The sequence below is a fragment of the Macaca fascicularis genome, chromosome 13 (genome assembly GCF_037993035.2).
Source record: "Macaca fascicularis isolate 582-1 chromosome 13, T2T-MFA8v1.1".
NCBI classification, from domain to species: domain Eukaryota; kingdom Metazoa; phylum Chordata; class Mammalia; order Primates; family Cercopithecidae; genus Macaca; species Macaca fascicularis.
In genome coordinates, this window is record NC_088387.1 from 86,129,780 (window position 1) to 86,156,341 (window position 26,562).

Genomic DNA, 26,562 nt, shown 5'->3' on the forward strand with positions numbered 1-26,562 from the left:
TGTTTGGCTTGACTTTAAAAGAACTGAATGAGCCCTCAGGTTGTTGGATTTCATTTGATACTTTAACACAGAGTACAATCTACTAGATATATGGATGGGAAATCTCTTTTTTGAGGGCATTTTTTAAAAAAAGTGTTCTAAACAACAAGGCTCTGTGACTAAAATCAGAGGGTAGCTATGTGTCCCCGCTCACTTTTCTGTAGTTCCCTTTATATGATGAAAGAAATCAATCTTCCCCCTTCCCTTCTCGTAAGACTGAATGTTTTGCAAATGGTACCATCTGTTCAGCAGGAGATACTCAGGACACATATTTTTTTTGAAAATCTGGCTTGTATCTTTATTTGCCCAAATATTACTGTATATTCATTTCATGTAAGTTTCTTCCATAGGAGTGGGTACTTAAGGAGAGCTATAGTTATGCCTGGCCACAGAAACTTTCTAACTTAATTCACTTTGTCTGCTTAGGATTCATCCTTCTCTTGTGCAGCTACAGGCCCTGTTTGCTAGCCCTTGACTTCTCTAGCCTTGCTCAGCTGTGGATAGAGAAAGCCTCTTTCCCTAGGCTTGGCCCTACCAAGCATCTGATCTGTGCTGAACAGACCAAAGAACTCAAGGGTTTCCAGCTAACTCTGGACCTCCAGCAATAGGCAGAGTCCAGGGTTAGCCATATTTATGTAGTCTGATATTTACTGTGACTGAAGTAAACTTACACCTGCATCTTCACAGAGCATGGCCTTCACTAATCCTGGTCTGGTCTCAGGTTCTGGTTTAGTATTTCAGTTCTCCTACAGGAACTGGAAGGCTGATTCAACTCTAGTGTGCTTGGATAGTGCTCTTGCCTTCTCTGGTCCTGCTGATCATCTCCCTGAGAAACATGGACTTTGTCCTCGCCATACTCTAGCCCAGATCTCAGTTGGTTGGTTTCCACTTCCTGTTTTTCTGCACTGAATGACAATGTTTTCATACCACTTGCCTTCAAATATTGCCTGGAACCATGTTTATGCCTTTAAGCTTGTGTATTAAACATAATTTACTTTAGATTTTGATGACAAACTTTCTCAAGCCCAAGTTCACCTACCTTCAGAAAACTGTGCTGGGCAAGTGGATAACCTTATTCAGCTTTTCAGGCTGATTTCAACTCATTGGGCTCTTGTTTCTCATGTCAAATTCTGACATCCCAGTGTGCCTGGAAACCAAACTCTTCTAGCATTACTAATTCTTAATTTGTTTTTTTTTTTGTTTTTTTTTTCACCCCTGATATTGCCATAATATCTGGATGAGGTTGATGGTAGAATGGCTGGTGATGAGGGAGGAAAGAGGGCAAATGCATTTGATGATTTTACCCAAAGAGCATCACAAAGAATAGGAGAAAAATGGCTCACTAGTCACAGCCAGAAGGACCTCCCAGCTGGGACACTGGGAATACTGCCACACACACTCCAAGCAGATATTCAGAAGGAAGGCATCAAGAATGGATGGAGGGAGGATACAGATGCTAGGCTGAAGTGGGAGGAAATGAGGAACCCAACAGGGGCTACCAAGCGCCAGGATTTGTTTCTGACTCCCAGTGAACACTGAGGAAGGGAGAATCAAAGAGATTAAAGCAAAAAATCCCATCCAAAGGATGGCAACTTCAAAGACTGAAGGAATTTCAGCTCACACAGATAAGAAAGATCCAGCACAAGAACTCTGGCAACTCAAAAAGCCAGAGCGTCTTCTGAGTGCCAAACAACTGCACTAGTTCCCCAGCATTGGTTTTTAACTAGGCCAAAATGGCTGAAATGACAGAAATAGAATTCAGAATATGGATAGGAATGAAGATCATTGAGATTCAAGAGGAAGTTGAAACCTAGCCCAAGAAATCTAAGGAACACAATAAAATGACATAGGAGCTGAAAGACACATTATAGACTTTAAGAAATAACAAAGCTGTTAGAGCTGAAAAACTTGCTTCAAGAATTTCAGAATTCGATCACAGGTATTAACAGCAGAATGGACCAAGTTGGGAAAAGAATCTCAGAACTTGAAGACTGGTTCTCCAAAATAGCTCAATCAGATGGAAATAAAGAAAAAACAATATAAGAATGAACAAAATTTCTGAGAAATATGGAATTATATAAAGAGACAAAATATATAATTCATTGACATCTCTGAAAGAGAGGGAGAGAAAGAAAACAACTGGAAAACATGTTTTAGAATATCATCCATGGAAATTTCTCCAACCTCACTAGAGAGGCCAATATTCAAACTCAGGAAATGCAGAGAATCTCTGTGAGATTCTATACAAGATGACTATCCCCAAGACACATAGTCATCATATTCTCTAAGGTCAAAATGAAAGAAAAAATGTTAAAGGTAATTAGATAGAAGGGGCAGGTTACCTACAAAGGGAAATCCATCAGCAGACCTTTCAGCAGAAATTCTATAAGCTGGAAGAGATTGAGGACCTATACTGAGAATTCTTAAAGAAAAGTAATTCCAACCAAAAAATTTCATATCCAGCCAAACTAAGCTTCACAGGTGAAGGAGAAATAAGATCATTTTGCAGACAAGCAAATTCTAAAAGAATTCATAACCATCAGACCTGCCTTACAAGAGGCTCCTAAGGGAGTGCTAAACATGGAAAGGAAAGACCATTACCAGCATAAATAAAGGGAGATATTTATGGGCATAAATAAAGCCGCACACCTACAACCATCTGATCTTCAACAAAGTCGACAAAAACAAGTAATGTAGAAAGGACTCCCTGTTCAATAAATGGTGCTGGGATAACTGGCTAGCCATATGCAGAAGACTGAAACTGGACTCTTTCCTTATACCATATACAAAGCTCAACCCAAGATGGATTAAATACTTAAATGTAAAACCTAAAACTATAAAAGTTCTGCAAGATAACCTAGGAAATACCATTCTATACATTGGCCCTGGCAAAGATTTCATGATGAAGACTCCAAAAGCAATTACAACAAAACAAGAATTGACAAATGGGATCTAATTCAACTTAAGAGCTCCTGCACAGCAAAAGAAACTATCAACAGAGTAAACAGACAACCTACAGAATGGGAGAAAATATTTGAAAGTTATACATGTGGACTAGTATCCAGGAATCTATAAAGAACCTGACTATAAACAAACTAACAAGCTAAAAACAAATAACCCCATTACAAGATGGGCAAAGGACATGAAGAGACACTTTTCAAAAGAAGACAAACATGCAGCCAACAAGCATATGAAAAAATACGCAACATCAATAGGCATTAGAGATATGCAAATCAAAATCACAATGAGATAATACCTCACACTAGTCAGAATGGCTATTACTGAAAAGTCAAAAAATAACAGATGATAGTGAGGTTACAGAGAAAAGTGAATGCTTATACACTGCTAGTGGGAGTGTAAATTAGTTCAGCCAATGTGGAAAGCAGTTTGGTGATTTCTCAAAGAAATCAAAACAGAACTACCATTTGACCCAGCAATCACATTATTAGGTATATTCCTAAAGGAATATAAATTGTTCTACAATAAAGACATGCACACATATGTTTATCACAGCACCATTCACAATAGCAAAGGCACAGAATCAGCCTAAATGCTCATCAACAGTAGACTGGATAAAGAAAATGTGGCACATGTACACCATGGAATACTACACAGCCATAAAAAAGAAAGAGATAATGTCCTTTGTAGCAATGTGGATAGAGTTCGAGGCCATTATCCCAAGCAAATTAACACACAAACAGAAAACCAAATACTGCATGTTCTCACTTATAGGTGGGAGCTAAATATTGAGTACACATGAACACAAAGAAGGGAACAATAGATAACGGGGCCTAGTTGAGGGTGGAGGGTGAGATCAGGGTGAAGATAGGAAAGCTACCCATGGAGTACTATGTTTATTTCCTGGATGATGAAATAATCTGCACACCAAAACCCTGTAACAGGCAATTTACCTATATAGCAAAACTGCACATGTACCCTTGAACCCAAAATAAAAGTTTTTGAAAAAACAAAAACATAAAAAACAACATCACAGTGGAGGTAAGAAAAGTAGATTCTCATTCTATATCTCTTACTTAATAATTGGGAATCTTAGGCACTTAATGACAGGTCCTTCACTCCCAGGGCTGGCCTCCTTAGCAGCAAACATGCTTCCTGTCTAATTGTTTCACCTTCTTTGTGGGGAATGACAAACATGATGATTTTGCTTTGTGATACTATTCAGGCAATGTTATAACATGGGTGTATTATAAGTTAAGAGACTTTTACAGGGGACATAAGGAATATTGCTTCTTGAGTTCTACCAACTGACGTACAAACCAAGACACTCATAACATAAGGATTTTGTGATGAGCATTGCTGGTAGGCAGCTGACTGATCATTTAGTCTTCCTTGAGTACCATAACAAAATACGCTGGCTGGCTTAAACAATAGTCATTTATTTGTCATAGTTCTGGAGGTTGAGAAGCTCAAGATCAGGGTGCCAGAGTTGTCAGGTTCTTGGTGATGGTGTGATCGTCCTTTTCCTGCCTTGCAGATGGCTGTGTCTTGCTGTGTCCTAACATGGAAGAGAAAAAGAGAGACCTGGTTTCTTCTTCTTCTTCTCCTTTCTTCTTTCTTCTTCTTCCTCCTCCTCCTCCTCCTCCTCTTCCTCCTCTTCCACTTCTTCTTCTTCTTCTTCTTCTTCTTCTTCTTCTTCTTCTTCTTCTTCTTCTTCTTCTTCTTCTTCTTCTTCTTCTTCTTCTTCTTCTTCCTCCTCCTCCTCTCCTCCTCCTTCTTCCTCTTCTTCTTCCTCCTCCTCCTCTCCTCCTCCTCCTCCTCCTCTTCTTCTTCTCCTTCTCCTCATTCTTCTTCTTTTTCCTCCTCATCCTCCTCCTCTTCCTCCTCCTCCTCTTCCTCCTCTTCTTCTCCTTCTCCTCCTCCTCCCCCATGGATTTATTTAAATCTAATTATCTTCCAAAGGCCCCACCTCCACATACATCACATTAGGAGTTAAGTCTTCAACATATGACTTTTTAGAGGGAGGACACAAACATTCAATATTTGTGAACACTGATCTAAACCACTCATCGACTGTGTTGTGTACCCCCTGCTGAGGGACACTTCTATAGAGAACCTTAGTGCTTTTTCCCACTAGTATGATCTGTGCAGAGTTTGTTTCGCTTGATTATTCTATTTTTATTTTTTTTCTATTTACCCAGGGAAATTTCCTTGCCTTGTAAGCATAAGTAAAACTCACCCATATATTGTAAAGTAGATGTAGCCTACCCTTAACTCCTTCCTCTCCAGTATTCCCCTACAACACCCAGCCAGAAGTGACCTCACCTTCCTCTGAATTACCATTTGATATGATTTGGCTCTGTCCCCACCCAAATCTCATCTTGTGTTATAACTCCCACAATTCCCACATGAGGTGGGAGGTGATTGAATTATGGGTGGGGGGTGAGTCTTTCCTGAGCTGTTCTCGTGATGGTGAATATGTCTCACAAGATCTGATGGTTTTAAAAATGGGAGTTTCCCTGCACAAACTCTTTTTTTGCCTGCTGCCATCCATGTAAGATGTGACTTGTTCCTCCTTGCCTTCTGCCATGATTGTGAGGCCTCCCCAGCCTTGTGGAACTGTGAGTCCAATTAAACCACATTCTCTTGTAAATTGCCCAGTCTCAGGTATGTCTTTATCAGCACTGTGAAAATGGACTAATACACCATTGCACTCAGTCACTGGTCTAAATCATATAGGATGCTCCATGCCATTTATTTCTTTGTCCTTGGTGCATGGCAAAGTGGTTGTAATAATATGAACGTTAAAAAATGTCTGTTAAATGAATGAATGTTCTGTTTTTAAAATAAGGTTTTAATTTTAGAATAGTTTTAGATTTACAAAAAATTGAGACGCTAGTATAGACAGGCATATACCCCATAACTGGTTTCTGCTATTATTAACATTACACATAATATGGGACATTTGTCACAATTAATGTACTGATAGCACAATATTATCAATACAAGTCCATACTATGGTTAGATTTCATTTTTTTCTGTTTTCCCTCAAATTTATTGAGATATGACTAACAAATAAAAATTATATTCACGGTATACAAAGTGATATCTTGATATACATATACATTGTAAAATGATACTACAATTATGCTAACATATTTATTGCCTCACCTAATTACCATTTTGTGTGTGTGTGTGCATGTGTGGTGAGAAGACTTGAGATCTACTCTGTCGGTACAAAGAGTAGATCTTGGCAAGAGTGTAGATCTTAGCTAAAGGGGGGATGTTGGTCAAAGGGCATACACTTGCAGTTATAAATTTATAAGATGAATCAGTCCTGGAGACCTAATATACAGCATAGTGATTATAGTTGATAACAATTAATTATATACTTGAAATTTGCTAAGATATCTTTTTTTGTTTGTTTGTTTGGTTTTGGTTTTTTTTGAGATGGAGTCTCGCACTGTCGCTCCAGCTGGAGTGCAATGGTGTGATCTTGGTTCACTGAAACCTCCACCTCCTGGGTTCATGCAATTCTCCTGCCTCAGCCTTCCAAGTAGCTGGGATTACAGGTGCCCACCACCATGCCCAGCTAATTTTTTGAATTTTTAGTAGAGACGGGGTTTCTTTTTTATTATTATTATACTTTAAGTTCTAGGGTACATGTGCACAACGTGCAGGTTTGTTACATATGTATACATGTGCCATATTGGTGTGCTGCACCCGTTAACTCATCATTTATATTAGGTATATCTCCTAATGCTATCCCTCCCCCCACCCCCCACCCCACAACAGGCTCTGGTGTGTGATGTTCCCCTTCCTATGTTCAAGCGTTCTCATTGTTCAATTCCCACCTATGAGTGAGAGCATGCAGTGTTTGGTTTTTTGTCCTTACGATAGTTTGCTGAGAAAGATGGTTTCCAGCTGCATCCATGTCCCTACAAAGGACATGAACTCATCATTTTTTATGGCTGCATAGTATTCCATGGTGTACATGTGCCACATTTTCTTAATCCAGTATATCATTGTTGGACATTTGGGTTGGTTCCAAGTCTTTGTTATTGTGAATAGTGTCACAATAAACATATGTGTGCATGTGTCTTTACAGCAGCATGATTTATAATCCTTTGGGTACATACCCAGTAATGGGATGGCTGGGTCAAATGGTATTTCTAGTTCTAGATCCCTGAGGAATCGCCACACTGTCTTCCACAATAGTTGAACTAGTTTACAGTCCCTCGAACAATGTAAAAGTGTTGCTATTTCTCCACATCCTCTCCAGCACCTGTTGTTTCCTGACTTTTTAATGATCGCCATTCTAACTGGTGTGAGATGGTATCTCATCGAGGTATTGATTTGCATTTCTCTGATGGCCGGTGATGATGAGCATTTTTTTCAAGTGTTTGTTGGCTGCATAAATGTCTTCTTTTGAGAAGTGTATGTTCATATCCTTTGCCCACTTGTTGATGGGGTTGTTTGTTTTTTTCTTGTAAATCTGTTTGAGTTCTTTGTAGATTCTGGATATTAGCCCTTTGTCAGATAAGTAGATTGCAAAAATTTTGTCCCATTCTGTAGGTTGCCTGTTCACTCTGATGGTAGTTTCTTTTGCTGTGCAGAAGCTCTTTAGTTTAATTAGATCCCATTTGTCAATTTCGGCTTTTGTTGCCATTGCTTTTGGTGTTTTAGACATGAAGTTCTTGCCCATGCCTATGTCCTGAATGGTATTGCCTAGGTTTTCTTCTAGGGTTTTTATGGTATTAGGTCTAACATTTAAGTCTCTAATCCATCTTGAATTAATTTTTGTATAAGGTGTAAGGAAGGGATCCAGTATCAGCTTTCTACATATGGCTAGCCAGTTTTCCCAGCACCATTTATTAAATTGGGAATCCTTTCCTCATTTCTTGTTTTTGTCAGGTTTGTCAAAGATCAGATAGTTGTAGATGTGTGGTATTATTTCTGAGGGCCCTGTTCTGTTCCATTGGTCTATATCTCTGTTTTGGTACCAGTACCATGCTATTTTGGTTACTGTAGCCTTGTAGTATAGTTTGAAGTCAGGTAGCGTGATGCCTCCAGCTTTGTTCTTTTGGCTTAAGATTGACTTGGCAATGCAGGCTCTTTTTTGGTTCCATATGAACTTTAAAGTAGTTTTTCCAATTCTGTGAAGAAAGTCATTGGTAGCTTGATGGGGATGGCATTGAATCTATAAATTACCTTGGGCAGTATGGCCATTTTCACGATATCGATTCTTCCTATCCATGAGCATGGAATGTTCTTCCATTTGTTTGTATCCTCTTGCAGTGGTTTGTAGTTCTCCTTGAAGAGGTCCTTTATATTCCTTGTAAGTTGGATTGCTAGGTATTTTATTCTCTTTGAAGCCATTGTGAATGGGAGTTCACTCATGATTTGGCTCTCTGTTTGTCTGTTACTGGTGTATAAGAATGCTTGTGATTTTTGCACATTGATTTTGTATCCTGAGACTGCTGAAGTTGCTTATCAGCTTAAGGAGATTTTGGGCTGAGACAATGGGGTTTTCTAGATATACAATCATGTCATCTGCAAACAGGGACAATTTGACTTCCTCTTTTCCTAACTGAATACCCTTTATTTCTTTCTCCTGCCTGGTTGCCCTGGACAGAACTTCCAGCATTATGTTGAACAGGAGCGGTGAGTGAGGACAACCCTGTCTTGTGCCAGTTTTCAAAGGGAATGCTTCCAGTTTTTGCCCATTCAGTATGATATTGGCTGTGGGTTTGTCATAAATGGCTCTTATTATTTTGAGATACGTCCCATCAATACCTAATTTATTAAGAGTTTTTAGCATGAAGGGCTGTTGAATTTTGTCAAAATCCTTTTCTGCGTCTATTGATATAATCATGTGGTTTTTGTCGTTGGTTCTGTTCATATGCTGGATTACATTTATTGGTTTGTGTATGTTGAACCAGCCTTGCATCTCAGGGATCAAGCCCACTTGATCATGGTGGATAAGCTTTTTGATGTGCTATTGGATTCAGTTTGCCAGTATTTTATTGAGGGTTTTTGCATCAATGTTCATCAGGGATATTGGTCTAAAATTCTCTTTTTTTGTTGTGTCTCTGCCAGCTTTGGTATCAGGATGATGCTGGTCTCATAAAATGAGTTAGGGAGGATTCGCTCTTTTTCTATTGACTGGAATAGTTTCAGAAGGAATGGTACCAGCTCCTCCTTGTACCTCTGGTAGAATTCGGCTGTGAATCCGTCTGGTCCTGGACTTTTTTTTGGTTGGTAGGCTATTAATTATTGCCTCAATTTCAGAGCCTGTTATTGGTCTATTCAGAGATTCAACTTCTTCCTGGATTAGTCTTGGGAGGATGTATGTGTCGAGGAATGTATCCATTTCTTCTAGATTTTCTAGTTTATTTGCGCAGAGGTGTTTATAGTATTCTCTAAGGGTAGTTTGTATTTCTGTGGGATTGGTGGTGATATCCCCTTTATCATTTTTTATTGAGTCTATTTGATTCTTCTCTCTTTTCTTCTTTATTAGTCTTGCTAGCAGTCTATCAATTTTGTTGATCTTTCCAAAAAACCAGCTCCTGGATTCATTGATGTTTTGAAGGTTTTTTTGTGTCTCTATCTCCTTCAGTTCTGCTCTGATCTTTGTTATTTCTTGCTTTCTGCTAGCTTTTGAAAGTGTTTGCTCTTGCTGCTCTAGTTCTTTTAATTGTGATGTTAGGGTGTCAATTTTAGATCTTTCCTGCTTTCTCTTGTGGGCATTTAGTGCTATAAATTTCCCTCTACACACTGCTTTAAATGTGTCCCAGAGATTCTGGTATGTTGTGTCTTTGTTCTCATTGGTTTCAAAGAACATCTTTATTTCTGCCTTCATTTCGTTTTTTTTTTTTTTTTTTTTTTTTTTTTTTTTTTTTTGAGACGGAGTCTCGCTCTGTCGCCCAGGCTGGAGTGCAGAGTGGCCGGATCTCAGCTCACTGCAAGCTCTGCCTCCCGGGTTCACACCATTCTCTTGCCTCAGCCTCCCGAGTAGCTGGGACTACAGGCGCCCGCCACCTCGCCCGGCTAGTTTTTTGTACTTTTTAGTAGAGACGGGGTTTCACCGTGTTAGCCAGGATGGTCTCGATCTCCCGACCTCGTGATCCGCCCGTCTCGGCCTCCCAAAGTGCTGGGATTACAGGCTTGAGCCACCGCGCCCGGCCCTTCATTTCGTTATTTTCTCAGTAGTCATTCAGGAGCAGGTTGCTCAGTTTCCATGTAGTTGTGCGGTTTTGAGTGAATTTATTATTCCTGAGTTCTAGTTTGATTGCACTGTGGTCTGAGAGACAGTTGGTTAAAATTTCTGTTCTTTTACATTTGCTGAGGAGTGCTTTACTTCCAACTATGTGGTCAGTTTTGGAATAAGTGTGGTGTGGTGCTGAGAAGAATGTATATTCTGTTGATTTGGGTTGGAGAGTTCAGTAGATGTCTATTAGGTCTGCTTGGTGCAGAGCTGAGTCAATTCCTGGATATCCTTGTTAACTTTCTGTCTCGTTGATCTGTCTAATGTTGACAGTGGGGTGTTAAAGTCTCCCATTATTATTGTGTGGGAGTCTAAGTCTCTTTGTAGGTCTCTAAGGACTTGCTTCATGAATCTGGGTGCTCCTGTATTGGGTGCATATATATTTAGGATAGTTAGCTCTTCTTGTTGAATTGATCCCTTTACCATTATGTAACAGCCTTTTTTGTCTCTTTTGATCTTTGTTGGTTTAAAGACTTTTTATCAGAGACTAGGATTGCAACCCCTGCCTTTTTTTGTTTTCCATTTGCTTGGTAGCTCTTCCTCCATCTCTTTATTTTGAGCCTATGTGTGTCTCTGCATGTGAGATGGGTTTCCTGAATACAGCACACTGATGGGTCTTGACTCTTAATCCAATTTGCCAGTCTGTGTCTTTTAATTGGAGCATTTAGCCCATTTACATTTAAGGTTAATATTGTTATGTGTGAATTTGATCCTAACATTATGATGTTAACAGGTTATTTTGCTTGTTAGTTGATGCAGTTTCTTCCTAGTATCAATGGTCTTTACAATTTGGCATGTTTTTGCAGTGACTGGTACTGGTTTTTCCTTTCCATGTTCAGTGCTTCCTTCAGGAGCTCTTGTATGGCAGGCCTGGTGGTGACAAAATCTCTCAGCATTTGCTTGTCTGTAAAGGATTTTATTTCTCCTTCACTTATGAAGCTTAGTTTGGCTGGATATGAAATTTTGGTTTGAAAATTCTTTTCTTTAAGAATGTTGAATATTGGCCCCCACTCTCTTCTGGCTTGTAGAGTTTCTGCTGAGAGATCAGCTGTTATTCTGATGGGCTTCCCTTTGTTGGTAACCCGACCTTTCTCTCTGGCTGCCCTTAACATTTTTTCCTTCATTTCAACTTTGGTAAATCTGACAATTATGTGTCTTGGAGTTGCTCTTCTCGAGGAGTATCTTTGTGATGTTCTCTGTATTTCCTGAATTTGAATTTTGGCCTGCCTTGCTAGGTTGGGGAAGTTCTCCTGGATAATATTCTGAAGAGTGTTTTCCAACTTGGTTCCATTCTCCCCATCACTTTCAGGTACACCAATCAGATGTCTTTGGTCTTTGAACATAGTCTCATATTTCTTGGAGGCTTTGTTAGTTTCTTTTATATTCTTTTTTCTCTAAGCTTCTCTTCTCTTCTCACTTCATTTCATTCATTTCGTTCATTTGATCTTCCATTCTGATATAGTTTCTTCCAGTTGATCAAATCAGCTACTGAAACTTGTGCATTTGTTATGTAGTTCTCGTGCCATGGTTTTCAGCTCCATCAGGTCTTTTAAGGACTTCCCTACATTGGTTATTCTAGTTACCCATTCGTCTAATCTTTTTTCAAGGTTTTTAACTTTTTTGCGTTGGGTTCAAACTTCCTCCTTTAGCTCGGGGAAGTTTGATCATCTGAAGCCTTCTCTCAACTCGTCGAAGTCATTCTCCATCCAGCTTTGTTCTGTTGCTGGTGATGAGCTGTGTTCCTTTGGAGGAGGAGAGGTGCTCTGAATTTTAGAATTTTCAGTTTTTCTGCTCTATTTTTTCCCCATCTTTGTGGTTTTATCTACTTTTGGTCTTTGATGATGGTGACGTACAGATGAGGTTTTGGTGTGGATGTCCTTTCTGTTTGTTAGTTTTCCTTCTAATAGTCAGGACCCTCAGCTGCATGTCAGTTGGAGTTTTCTGGAGGTCCACTCCAGACCCTGTTTGCCTGGGTATCAGCAGCAGAGGCTGTGGAATAGCGAATATTGCTGAACAGGCTGAACAGAGAATGTTGCTGCCTGATCATTCCTCTGGAAGTTTCCTCTTAGAGGGGTACCCAGCCGTGTGAAGTGTTAGTCTGCCCCTACTGGGGGATGCCTCCCATTTAGGCTACTGAGAGGTCAGGGACCCACTTGAGGAAGCAGTCTGTCCATTCTCAGATCTCAAGCTCTATACTGGGAGAACCACTACTCTCTTCAAAGCTGTCAGACAGGGACCTTTAAGTCTGCAGAGGTTTCTGCTGCCTTTTGTTCAGCTATGCCCTGCCCCCACAGGTGGAGTCTGCAGAGGCAAGCAGGCCTCTTTGAGCTGCGGTGGGCTCCACCCGGTTCGAGCTTCCTGGCTGCTTTGTTTACCTACTCAAGCCTCAGCAATGGCGGACCCCCCTCCCCAAGCCTAGCTGCCGCCTTGCAGTTCAATCTCAGACTGCTGTGCTAGCAATGAGCAAGGTTCCATGGGCATGGAACCCTCCGAGCCAGGTGCAGGATATAATCTCCTGGAGTGCCGTTTGCTAAGACCTTTGGAAAAGTGCAGTATTAGGGTGGGAGTGACCCGATTTTCCAGGTGCCATCTGTCACTGCTTTGCTTGGCTAGGAAAGGGAATTACCTGGCCCCTTGCACTTCCTGGGTGAGGGGATGCCTCACCCTGCTTCGGCTCATGCTCAGTGAGCTGCACCCACTGTCCTGCACCCACTGTCTGACAAGTCCCAGTGAGATGAACCCAGTACCTCAGATGGAAATGCAGAAATCACCCATCGTCTGCATTGCTCATGCTGGGAGGTGTAGACTGGAGCTGTTCCTATTCGGCTATCTTGGAACCACCAAGACAGGGTTTCACTCCGTTGGCCAGACTGTTCTCAAACTTTTGACCTTGTGATCTGCCAGCCTTGGCCTCCCAAAGTGCTAGGATTATAGGCATGAACCACCGTGCCCAGGTCATCTTTAGTTTTTATCTAATGTCTTTTTTGTCTTTTAGCATCCCATCCAGGATAACACACAACACTTAGTCATCATGTCTCCTTAGGATCCTCTTCAATCTGATAGTTTGTGAGACTTTCCTTGTTATGACCTTGATTGTGTTTTGAGGAGTACTTGTAAGGTATCTTGTAAAGTGTCCCACAGTTTGGGTTTGTGTGCTGTTTTACTCATGATTAGAACAGGGTTATAGGTTTTGGGGAAGGAAACCACAGAAATAAAGGGCTATTTTTTTTATCACATCATGTCAAGGGTACATACTGTCAATGTAACTTATCACTGTTGATGTTAACCTGGATCACCTGGCCTAGGTAGCCTAGGTTTCTCCACTGTAAAGTTACTCTTTTTAAAAAAATCCCCATCTTGTCACTTTGTACGTTTTGGAGGAAAGTCATGATGTGTAGTCCATATTTAATGGTTGGGGAGTTATGCTCTATCTCCTTGAGAGCAAATATGTACATAGAGGATTTGGGATGCTTCTGCACAGAAGATTTATTTGTTCTCTTTATTTATGGATTGATTCAGTCATTGATTTAAGCAGTATAGACTATGAGTGTTTTATATCCTGGTTAGTAACACAATCTGGTTTTTTTTGTTTTTTGTTTTTTTTCACAACTAGATCAGAAGTTCCTAGGTGCTTAGAACTGATTCATGCTTCTACATCCCTTGCTTGCCTGCACAAAACATATTGCCCCCAAAATAGACACATGTTGGTTGATAGAACTAAAGTAAGAATTAAGTTCCCAATATCTGTAATGATTTCCCAAAGCAGTCTAACTGATCTGTTGACATTATCTTATTGTATTTAACTGCCTTTCTGAAAATGTTATCTGAGGTTGAAAGACCCATAGAAATCATTTAATACAATCCTTTCATTTACAATGGTAAAACTTAGGACTGGAGAGGAAATGTGTGGACCCATATGTGGGATGAGAACCTACTTTCCTAATCTTCAATGTGATGCTCTTTAGACATAATGCATGCTGTGATAACTACTACAGTATCTAGTGGGTGTAATGTGCTCACCACAGGCTAGTTGAATCTGTAGCTGTAGGCAAAAGTGAGCCATCAAAGAAATTTTGTCGGTTCTGTTTTTGTTTTGCAACGTGGATTTATACTTTTAAAAGATCTCTGAGGCATAAATGCCAAAAGGAGAGTGGATAGGTTTAAGAATGATGATGAGGTAACCTGCTCATATAAGAGTAGATCAGATAAGAGACTCTGAGGACCAAGTCAGTGGCAGTGGAAAGACAAGAGCAGATATACCGAGAGACATTTTAGTAGCATAACAGCTATATTCTGGTTACCAAATAATTAGAAGGCAAAGAAGTAAGGGGTGATGAAGATGACTCTGAGGTCCTTGGTTTGGGCTTTCCATTATATGGAAAGTGATGTCACCAATAAAGACAGCAGGTTTGGAAAGAAATAAACTTGTCAGGTGTGATGCCTGGTAGGCTCTTAGTACTTCTGGTAAGCAGTAGGAGATTGTATCGAGTTTAGGAGGAAAGCTAAAGCCTATGTGATTAATCTAAGAGTTAATGTCAATTGGTTGATGAAGCCATTGGAAGTGATGAGATCACCAAAGGAATGTAGGAAAAAAGAGAATTGACTTACCTGAGTTTACTAAGGATAGAGGACAGAAAGGCAAAAGGAAGTAAGAAGAAACAATTAGAGAACCATATGTGGAGTGATTGGGGAAGCCTGGTAAAGAGGGAGGGTGATTTGTGTTAAATTCTACAATAAGATCAAATAAGAGGAGAATTCAAAAGAGGCTGGCAGTACTCAGCCTCTTGGGTTTCAACCTCAGCTATCTTTTCCAGAAAGGCAGTTAAAGATGCTAAGATAATGTCAACAGATCAATTAGACTGATTTAAGATATCATTAGATATTGGGAACTTAGATCTTACTTTAGTTCTATCAACTAACAAATGTCTGTTTTGGGGGCATGTACTCAGGTAAGTGGTGACCTTAGCAAGAGTCCTGTCTGTGTAGAGCCAAAAGAGCTGGATACTGCACAAACAGAGGACAAGATAGATATACAGCATTTTCATTATGGTACTTACTGGCTCAATTTCCCTTCATTCCAAAGGTTAGAGATAATTGTATAAGAAAGGATTTAAGTTAACTAAGAAGAATGTCTTGTTTTTATGAGACATGGGGATAGGTTAAAAGGATATTTGAATCATTTGGGAAACTTTCAAGACTAAAGATGTGGGCAATTTAAGCTGGAATAAGTTAGTCTTTCATGAATAAAGAACGTCTCTAAATTTCCCTCTAAGTCTTTGGCTTATTCCATAAAGTTGAACATATAAGACTACAAGGGGATAGTTTTTACTTTTGCATGTACTTATAGGATAAATTTGCCCTGTCTGAAAATATTGAATTTTCTAACTGGTTGATTTATTTGGAGGTTTCTGAATATTTCAGTATGCAATCAATTGCACTTTCGATAAACCATAAACAATGTTTACAACTTTATTTATTGAATTTAATTAAAGTGATTTGATGGCTAACTAGTACAGTGCTTTTGACAGGCCCAAGACACTGGATCTAATTACTGGAGACAATAATACAGAAAGATGATAAGATGATTGCATTCTTGAAAAATGGAACAAAACACAGCAAAATAAATTTTTGTTTATTTGGAGGCAGAGTTTGCCTGAAAAATAGAAGGCCAATGTTGTGAAAACTTTCCTGTGGCTCTCTCTGTTTTCAGTTAGGTGCAGGTGACACAAGACTCCTTTTAGAGAATAGCCTTCACAACTCCTCACAGCCTCACTGCTGGTTTTGCCCAGAGGTGTAAATAGATTCAAAGGTCATCTGCTTCTTAATATCTCATTTCTCTCCTTTTGGAGTGGTTTCAGTTTGAGTTAGCATCATTAACGTGAGGCAGCTTCCCAGTCAATCTGAAAGAATCAAAAGAGCCCTTATACCCCCTACAGAGCCTTTTGCAATCCTCTGGGTCTTAACACTCCAAATGATTTGATTATGTTTGTTTATATAATAGTTGCAATATTGATTCGAACTAGAGGTGGCCAGGAAGGGTCAAACTGTGCTTTATGTTTCCTTGTAGTCGTATAGATCATAGCCTATTACTTCCACATCATCTAGAGGAAAGAATTGCCATCATCTTTCTAAAACCAAAATGCATTGCAAAAAAATTTATAGACCTTAAGAGAGCTTTGACAAAATTGGTTGGCACAGTAGTAATTTGGTTTTCATGAAGTAATTTTCTCTCATGAATAAATAGCACTGTGTTTACACACAGAATAAAGCTCACTGAAAATCTTTCTATTTGTTTTTGACAAATTCACTGAAAAATTGACAAAGGAAACATTTATTTTAGACACTGCTAGCGAATCTAATAAAGATCCCAGTGAACTAAACTTTTGAGATTTTTTTTGACTGACAGACTGAAAGGTTGTTTTCAGTATTTCTTTATGTTTACACATCAAACACCCATAGATGTATTGCAATCTATAATATATAACCCTCGCGTTAAAGAAGACCTCTAGCATGGAGTACCAAGTCGGTGTTTTGTACTTGCACTTGGTGTGAGTCCATCAGTACTGGGGGAAAATTATGCCCCAGTAAACAGCTTTGGGTTCATTCCCATTTGCAAACATTCAGTATAATGTTCTATGAAGAAGTTCAATTAAAAGAATCTACACAATATCTTACGTGCATGTGATGATTAAATGACCCAAAGCTTTTCCATTTCTGGGGAACTCACAATGTGTGCCATCTTCGGATTTTTCACTACCTCTAGAGAGAGCAGGAGACAAGCGTGTCCCTGAAGTACTAGGTTTTCAGTGGGAATCTTCATGACTGGGTTGCCTCTGACTCTGGCCAGGGACTCATTGGTTGTCTTTGGCAGGTGTCTATGCTTGTATACAGGGAAGGGAGAGATAGGCAAATGACTTTGAGAAAAATTAAAGAGAAAAAAATGAAATGCAGTGTTTTGCTGGAAGATCCCTACTTAGGGAAAGTCAAAAGATAAAATAAAAATGAGTTTTATGTCATCTTATTCTGAAAATACAATTTTTGTATTTACTAACTTCCACAATAATACAAAAGTTTTGACATGACAGTTATATTACATAAAAGCAAATGTGATTTAACTAAAATGGCATTGTACTAGCTTTAAACAAAGCACACATTTGACAAAAGATGGAGAAAAGAGAAAACCCTTTTTTGTTGCCCCACATAAATCCTAAAACACTGGAAACAGAAAATGCTTTTAGTGAGAGAGTAATGAACTAATAAATGAAAAAAGAATCCTCGTTGAACTGGAATATTTTTATACATATAAGCATTGCAAGGATAGAAATTGCGTCTGAGCTCATCTTACTTTCTGTAGTACCACATGATGTGCTATATATTCAATAAATAGATTTTTGTTGTTTTTTTGTTTTTTTTTTTTTTTTGAGATGGAGTCTCACTCTGTCGCCCAGGCTGGAGTGCAATGGTGAGATCTCAGGTCATTGCAACCTCTACCTACCAAGTTCAAGCGATTCTCCTGCCTCAGCCTCCTGAGTAGCTGGGATTACAAACATGTGCCACCATGCTGGCTAATTTTTTTTTTTAAAGTAGAGATGGGGTTTTGCCATTTTGGCCAGGCTGGTCTTGAACTCCTGACCTCAGGTGATCTGCCCGCCTTGGCCTCCCAAAGTGCTGGGATTACAGGCGTGAGCCACCACGCCAGTCTCAATAGTTTGTGAATGAATAATTTGCAGTCCAGAAAGTTTAAATTTTGTTTTCCTTGTTTAGATGGACTTTTCCAAGACAGATTCCTTTCATACACTGAAAGGGAGATTGGGAACCAGATGATAGAGTTCAAGGGAACTAAGATCAGAAAAGAGGAGAGGGCCAGGGCCAGGGAGTACACAGCAGGCCAGGTGTTCCAGGAGGCTTGTTATTTTGGTGGGGTAGCTCTAGGTCTAAGAAACTCCTAATGTGAAACCAAGTGACCCTTGGCATGTGATGCCTGGACCCAAGCAGCTCCAGCTTTGGCCACCTTTGTTCTGAAGAGCACTTCCAAGTTCTCAGTGGTACTTTCTGATAAAGATCAGTTTGGGGATCCTATCGAATCCACCACTCCCTAAAACTACTGAGCTTTAGTGCTGGCTTGGGGAAAATTTTCGGTGTCAAGGGGGGAATTTTCCAACATCCTCCCGAATCCCATCTGCAATTTTTAAAACCTTTCTCTGGCATTTAAGTTTTATTCAATAGACTTCATTAAAGTTAAATATCTGGCAAAACAAACTTGCCCAGGTGGAGTGAAGCTTGCGTTGTTTCATAGCAGCCACATGCATAAACGATGCTTGAGACCATTTGCAGGGTGAAAAGAAATCTGGAGAGTTTTATATTATTAGAGCAGTGCAAGAAGAAATTTGAGGGCTCAGAGAATTCAAAGCCTTCGACGTTTTGCCCAGATCTCACCATAAATATTAAGAGTGATAACAAGACAAACCACAAGGAGTCATTTAGGCTTAGTAGAGGAAGCTAAACAGAACTTCCTTTACACTAATGTGCTGCAGGTTTCTTATTAAGTTCCCACTTATCTAATAAAGAAAAATAAAGTTTGCTTTATTCTCTAGGTGGGTGCTTGCAAAAGGGAGAAAAGGCTCTTCATATCTGTCTTCAGACTACAACCCTTCCTTCCTTCCTTCCTTCCTTCCTTTCTCCCTCCCTTCCTTCCTTCCTTCCTTCCTTCCTTCCTTCCTTCCTTCCTTCCTTCCTTCCTTCCTTCCTTCCTTCCTTCCTTCCTTCCCTCTCTCCCTTCCTCTTTTCCTACCTTTCATTAATTCCTAAACACTTTCTGAGAACCTATTGTGAAGATGTTAGATAGTCTGAGGCACATAGGACACAACTCTTACCTTCATGGAAATAAATATGCAAATGATATTCAAAGTATGCTGGAATGTGTAATGACCTTCATTCAGAACTTGCTTGCAGTGGAGGCCATGGAGAGGGGCCCTTGGGGTGGAAGCTCCTGCATGAAGGGTAGGCACATGGAAAGTGTGACAAGAGGGCAGCTAGACCATGTATGTTTGTGAGATGTGGTATTTTCTAAAAAGAAATGAAATAGAACACTAAGTTCATGACTCTGGCATCCTATATGAACTATGAAAGCTTATGGTGAGTATATTCCAAAGGAAAGAAAATTCAACATGCAAAGAAGGGGAAGCTAACATTACCCTGGTGGCTGTGCAGATTTCATCTTCATTATTTCAATTAGCCTGCGCAATAGCGTTATAAGGCATGCATTTTTCCTATTTCCTTTTTAGTTGTAGAAACTAAGCCTCAGAGAGAGGTTCCCAAATTGTTTAAGCTAAACTGTGACTGTAAATACTGTTCTGCCTGACTCTCACATTTCTTTTGGATCAGAGAGGCTACAAAACATGATGGGGAATCTGAAAAAAAAAATTAAAAAGGATTAGATAAGGATCTATTTTGGGTATCTTCTCACAGTGTTGGGAATATGAAGAAAATGGCTTTCTCATTTCTGGTGCTTGGTTGCACACAACAAATCCCTTTATAATAAGAATTAGACGAGTTCTTGTAATGTCTTTTAGAGTAGCCAAATAATTATTTTCCATGGCAATCTTCAAACTTATTCAAATCTCAACCCTCCCAGGGCAGATTCAGATATAACTAGATAACTTCAAAACAGAAAATGAAAACCAGTCAAAGAAACATTGTTATGAATCCCATATAAATCAAATGTCATATATGCCTTTTATTGATAAATAATATGAACCATTTACTACCTTCCCAAATAGTTAATTAAATATTTTAGAAGACTCTCTAATTGCAATGTCATTGCCTTGCCATTCCTTAGTGCTTAGCCCTCTAATTTGAGATCTACTGGAGGGCAACATTTGCAAATTAGAAACATAATTGAAATCTACTGCTGAATAAATTCATGTTTACCGCTACATAAAATTAGTGCAATCGTTTTAAATGGTATGGAATCTATTTTCTTTTCACTTCACTGGCTTCTTGTTTTTCTTTGATGGAACTGTAGCTGGAGACGACTCTCAGAAAAACAAACTTTCCCCTTCGATATTCTCCCAAATGAGTACTATGAGGAAAGGAATGATGACATTACTGGGGAAGCACAGGATGCTGTGGTCTTCCATGATGATGGGTGCTCCCTAGTTCTCTTAATTTTGAATCAAAGTGGGCTAAAGATATTGTTGGGAGACTAACTCCATCTGAACAGATGACAAAAACATGAATAATTGAAAGATGTCAACAGAGTAAATTTACATTAGACCAGCACAAAAATAATGCTGAATTCTTAAGTGTTAAATTACTCATTAAATTCAACGTTTTTAAAACAAATGACTCTGTAAGACACACTATTAAGAGACTGAAAAACAAAGCCATAGACTGGGAGAAAATATTTGGAAATCACATACCTGATAAATATCCAGAATATTCAGAATATATATATCTAGAACATACAAAAAATATTAAAATTAAACAAAAAGAGCAAACAATCCAATGAATAATGGGCAAAGATCGAATGGGCACCTCCCCAAAGAAGTTATACAAATGAAAAATAAGCACATGAAAAAAGATACCCAACATAATTTGCCATGAAGGAACTGCAAATTAAAACAGCAATGAAATATATTACACATATATTAGAATGCTAAAATCCAAAAATCTGACAATATCTATTACTGCTGAGGATACCGAACGACAGAAAGTCTCAATCATTGCCATGGAAAATGGCACCACTGCTTTGGAAGACAGGTCGGTAGTTTCTGCCAAAATTAAAGTCAGACCATATATGCTCCTAGATTTTTACACAATTGACTTGAAAATTTATATGCAGGGATGTTTACAGTAACTATGTTAATAATCACCAAAACTGTAAGTAGCTAAGGTGTCCTTCAATACGGAAGTAGATAAAGTGTAGTCCATCCATACAACAGAATATTATTTAGTAATAAAAATAAATGAGTCATCAAGCCTCGAAGAGACACGAAGAACCTTAAATGCATAGTGTTAAGTGATAGAAGCCAGCTTGAAAAAGACCATATGCGCCATGATTTCATTTTTTTATGATATTCTAGAAAACACAAAACCTTAGACATTAAATAGTTCATTCATTGCCAGAGTTTTGGGGAATGAGTAAGATTGGCTTGATAAAACACAGGGGGTTTTAGTAGTGGTGAAACTATTATATATCATATTGTAATGATGGATATATGAAATTATACATTTGTCAAAACTCATAAAACTGCATAACACAAAGAATGAACCCTTATGTAAACAACGGCCTCTAGTTAATAATAATGTATCAATTTTTTAATCAATTGCATCATATTAAGGAAAGATGTTAATAATAGGAAATAACATGAAAACAGTGAGCAGGCAGGAAAAGAGGCATATGGTGGTTCTCTGTAATTTCTGCTCGATTTTTCTGCAAACGTAAAGCTTCTCTAAAAATAAAATTTATTAATTAAAAGAAAAGGTGCTGACCTAAATAACTTTGGAAATGAGTGGAGACTAAGAGTAGAGACAAAAGGAACTATATATACATACTGCAGTCTAGTTGATAAAGTTGATTCTCGTGGCAGTACAGATGAACAATTCTGAAACCGTTATGCATGTATACTAGGATTGAACAAATAGGTAATGTATGGCTGGCTGGCAGGAGAAGGTTGCTTACTGTTGTAATAGGAAGTTACAAGTAAGCAAATGGGGAAGACAAGAATAAATCTTTTAGTACTGGATTACAGATGGATACGTCAATATGAACTAATATTTAGTTCAACATAGATACAAATAACTAAATATAGAAATAATAATAGATATCTATGTATATATGAGTTAGTGCATATACATATATTTCTGAGCTCCATTTACTGAGAGGGCCTAGAAGCAATGACACTGCAGTTGCAATGAGCACATCCAGAGACCAGACCTTGGTTTCGAATACCATTTTCTGTGTAAGGAAACCAAGCCTCCTTGGAGAAGTGGCTAACTCTAGAGCAGGGGCAGGGAATATACAAAATAGGCTTAGACTATATTATAGTAACAGAAAATAAAGAAAAACTAAAGAGAAAATCTGATGGAGATATGTCAAAGGATCCAGAAACCAAGAAAGGGCTCTCGATGGCTAAAGGTGGAACAATTTGAACAACAAAATTAACAAGATAGTATTAGATTGTAATCAAGGTATAAAATAAATATCTATGAGTTCATACTGATATAAACATATGATTAAATAAACAAATAAATGAGAGGCAATAAACAAATCTTATGTGTAGAATTTCAAATAGTTTATGTAGATACTTTACTCTCAAGAAGGTGAAGCATAATTCTCCCACTCCTTAAATGTGGGATAAACATAGTGACTGTCTTCCAAAGAGTACAGTATGAAAAATGTGGAAAAATAGTTTCTTTGCCGTGCAGAAACCTGAGAAACACTATCTCAACCATGTCATCAAGCTTAACGTCAACATTGATGTCACATTGATAGTAGGTGCCCTTGACATGATGTGATAAAAATCATACTTTACCTCTGTACCTTTCTCCCCAAAACCCACATCTCCACTCCAATCATGAGAAAAACATCCAACAAACCCAAATTGAGGAACATTCTACAAAATATCTGACCACTCTTCCTTAGAGACACCAAAACCAAAGAAAGCCTGAGAAACTGTCATGCTCTGAATAAATTTGAAAATTAAATATAATGTGGTATACCAAATAGGATCCTGGAATGGCAAACATGACATTAGATAAAGACTAAATAAATATGACTACTGCATGGACTTTACTTAGTGACAATGTATCGGTGTTGGTTATGACATTAGTCGTGAAAAACACACCATATAATACAAGATCTTAACAACAGAGGAAAATGGATGCTGGGCACATAGCAAGTCTCCGTAATATCTTTGCAACTTTTCTGTAAATCTAAAACTACCCTAAAATAAAAAGCTTACTTAAAAAATATATTTTTTAAAAAAAGAAGAGCCGGGTGCAGTGGCTCATGCCTGTAACCCCAGCACTTTGGGAGGTCGAGGCAGGCAGATCACGAGATCAGGAGATCGAGACCATCCTGGCAAACACGGTGAAACCCCGTCTCTACTAAAAATACAAAAAAATTAGCCGGACATGGTGGCGGGCGCCTGTAGTCCCAGCTACTTGGGAGGCTGAGGCAGGAGAATGGCGGGAACCCGGGAGGCAGAGCTTGCAGTGAGCCGAGATTGTGCCACTGCACTCCGGCCTGGGCGACAGAGCAAGACTCCGTCCCCCACCAAAAAAAATAAAAAAAAAAGAAAAAAGAAGAGTCTGAACATAAGGATAACCTTCTGGGACATAAAATGGCTAGAAAGTGATTGCGATAATACCAACACAAAGACAAATAAAAAATATCAAGATGGAAGTATTTACAGAATTGCAGAATGACTGTGAACACTTTGGTTTTTAAGTCTATTTGGGGATATATGACAAGTTTGGGAATTATCCTTGGTATATGTTAAGACAGAGTTTAAATCACATTCTCTTTTTAAAAAAATTTTTTTTAATTTTATGTTGAGGAAGTGCACGTGCAAGTTTGTTACCTGAATATATTGTACGAAGTTGACGTTTAGGGTATTAATGATCCCATCACCCAGGTACTGATCATAGTACCCAGTAGTTAGTTTTTTAACCCTTGCCCTCTCTCTTCCTTCCCCGCTTCAGTAGTCCCCAGTTTCTATTTTTGTCATCTTTGTATCTATGAGTACCCAGTGATTAGCTCCGATGTGTAAGTGAGAACATGTGGTATTGGATTTTCTGTTCATGTATTAATTCACTTAGAATAATGGCCTCCAGCTGCATCTATGTTGCTGCAAAGAACATGATTTCGTCCTTTTCATGGCTGTGTAGCATTTCATGGCTTATATGTACTACATTTTCTTTATCCAATCCATCACTGATGGGGACCTAGGTTGATTCCATGTCTTTGCTATTGTGATACATTCCCTTTTTTAAATTCTAAAACCATTACCCTATTTCTGGTCTTTTTACCTTACATATTCCAAAATTACATTTCTATTTTTATCTCTCACTCATTTAAACAAACCTATCTTCCAGGAAAACTGGTCTACTCACCACCTGTTAAATATGCATGAAGGTCCTTCTGCTCGAGTTATTCTCCTCGCTTGAATGTGTTCTACTCTTGCAGTTCCAATCATCTATCCTGAAGTTCTAACCATCCAAAAAGAATTCATGGGCTTGCCTTGGTTTCCTCAGATGAAAGGGACTTTTTCCTTCTCTGACCCATTAGGTCACTCTGTACTGCTCACATCAGCCGTACATGGCTTTGTATTGTGGTATGTGTTACCTAGCTCCCCTATTGGTTATTAAACACCTTAAGAATGAGGACCTGATTTTTACATCTTTGCAGTCCCTTTGGTTCTCTTCATAGGTATTTGCAAACTGTTGATCTAATGAATGTTATCAATGTTGGACAGTCATTTTCAGTTAAAGAAAAAAATGAAACCATATCAATTGGACTAAATTAAATACAAAAATTTTGATTATTCGTAACAGAAGCCATTTGATGGAAAGGGACTGCTACATTTCCCCCACAGCTGTTATTATTGTGGTTTCTCCATTTGTAATTGAAAATGCACTGAGTCAATGCATGTCAGGTAATGCCTCTTGTGTGTGAGTCATTATTACAATAATTAATAACAATGGCAGCTCAGTTGATAGGAACTTGGCAATGTGTGTATCCTTATCTTCAAAGCTCCAAATGGTTTGGAATTTGGCTTTTTGTAAAACCGTTTAATAAGGAAGTGTGTGTTTAGAATCTGTTCCCAAAGACTGACCCTTATCTCTGAAGTCCTTAATGAGAAAGCACCTGACAAATTGACTGGCACACTCCACTCCTCCACGTAATTTCCCTTCCTACCAAGTGAGTTTCTTGCAGTCTCTACTTCTAACTTAGAAAGTGTTGAATGATGAACAGTCTGAGGCCAATATCTGACGATTCAGAAAGCTGTCTTCAAGAGGTGATTTCACAAAATAACATTAACTTACTGAAAAAGTGGAAAACCAATCAACCTTTTTTCATTGGAGCAATTAACTATTTGATGAGTTTCACTTGACTGAATTAAATGATGATTTTAGTACTTCCTAGCTGCCTCAAAAAGGAATCTTGATGGCGACTGCATGTTTTTTGTTTAATGAAATATACTTTCACAAAACAGAAAATGCAAATAAGTAGAAATCAAATGTATTATCAATCATCACAAGTATTATTTGTCTATTCATAAAACTTATAATTAAAATTTATTAGTTATGTACTTATTAACAATAAATATTCAATAAGTAGCTAACATTGGTAAGGTTAATATTGTGACAAAAATGCAAAAAAAAAGGTAAATGAAAACATCTGGCCTCATTTCACTGAGAATTTATTTTAAAATATAGGCAAACTTTTTCATGTGAAAAGAACTCACCCAAATCTTGCTAGAAAAATTATAATCGCTGACTCCACTGTTACTATCAAGAGAAATAATTAGTAGTTTATTACATTAAAAATATTTCTATGGTGGGAGATGGAAATTTCAAAATGATGTGAAAATTTTGAACATGTTAGGTAACTTTTAAATCATGTGTTCAAAAATATTTATTCTTTATGGAAAATGCTCAAAAAATAAGTTTAAGGGATTAAGAGTTTAATGGGAAATGGAGAATTGATAATGTGAGGACTACTCATTCAAGAAGCTTGGCTGAGAAGAATGAGATCAGGAGGACAGTATGTGAGAGGGATCACAAAGTAAAGGAAGCTTAAAAAGGTGAAAACAAAAAAAAACTATAAGATAAGCCTGATTATTTTAATAAGCTGAGCGATAGTGTCAGTCATGAAGAAGGGACAAAGAATTCAGTGAGAGAAGGAGAATGGAGTAGAGTGGAAGATATCAAGAGCAAAAATACACAAGTTATCCTTGAATAAAATGATTCCTTGTCCAGGAGACTGGACGGAAGAGGAAAAGATGGATGAAAACGTGGACCCTGTTAGAAGTTAAGTACTTGAGCGGAGAGTAAAGTTTGGAATAAAAGGGCAGCCAGATGAGAGAGGCAGAAAAACAAAGGATCAATAAATAAATACAGTGCTGAGCCAGACTGGAAACCCCACACATTGTAGGGGCACTAATATGTGTGGTGTTTTTATGATATTCTTTGCCATGCTCAACAATTTGGGTACAATAACGGTAATAGTAACTTACCGTGATAAGAACTTTACTTAGATTAGCTCATTAGTCTTCATAAGTAGCCTCTGA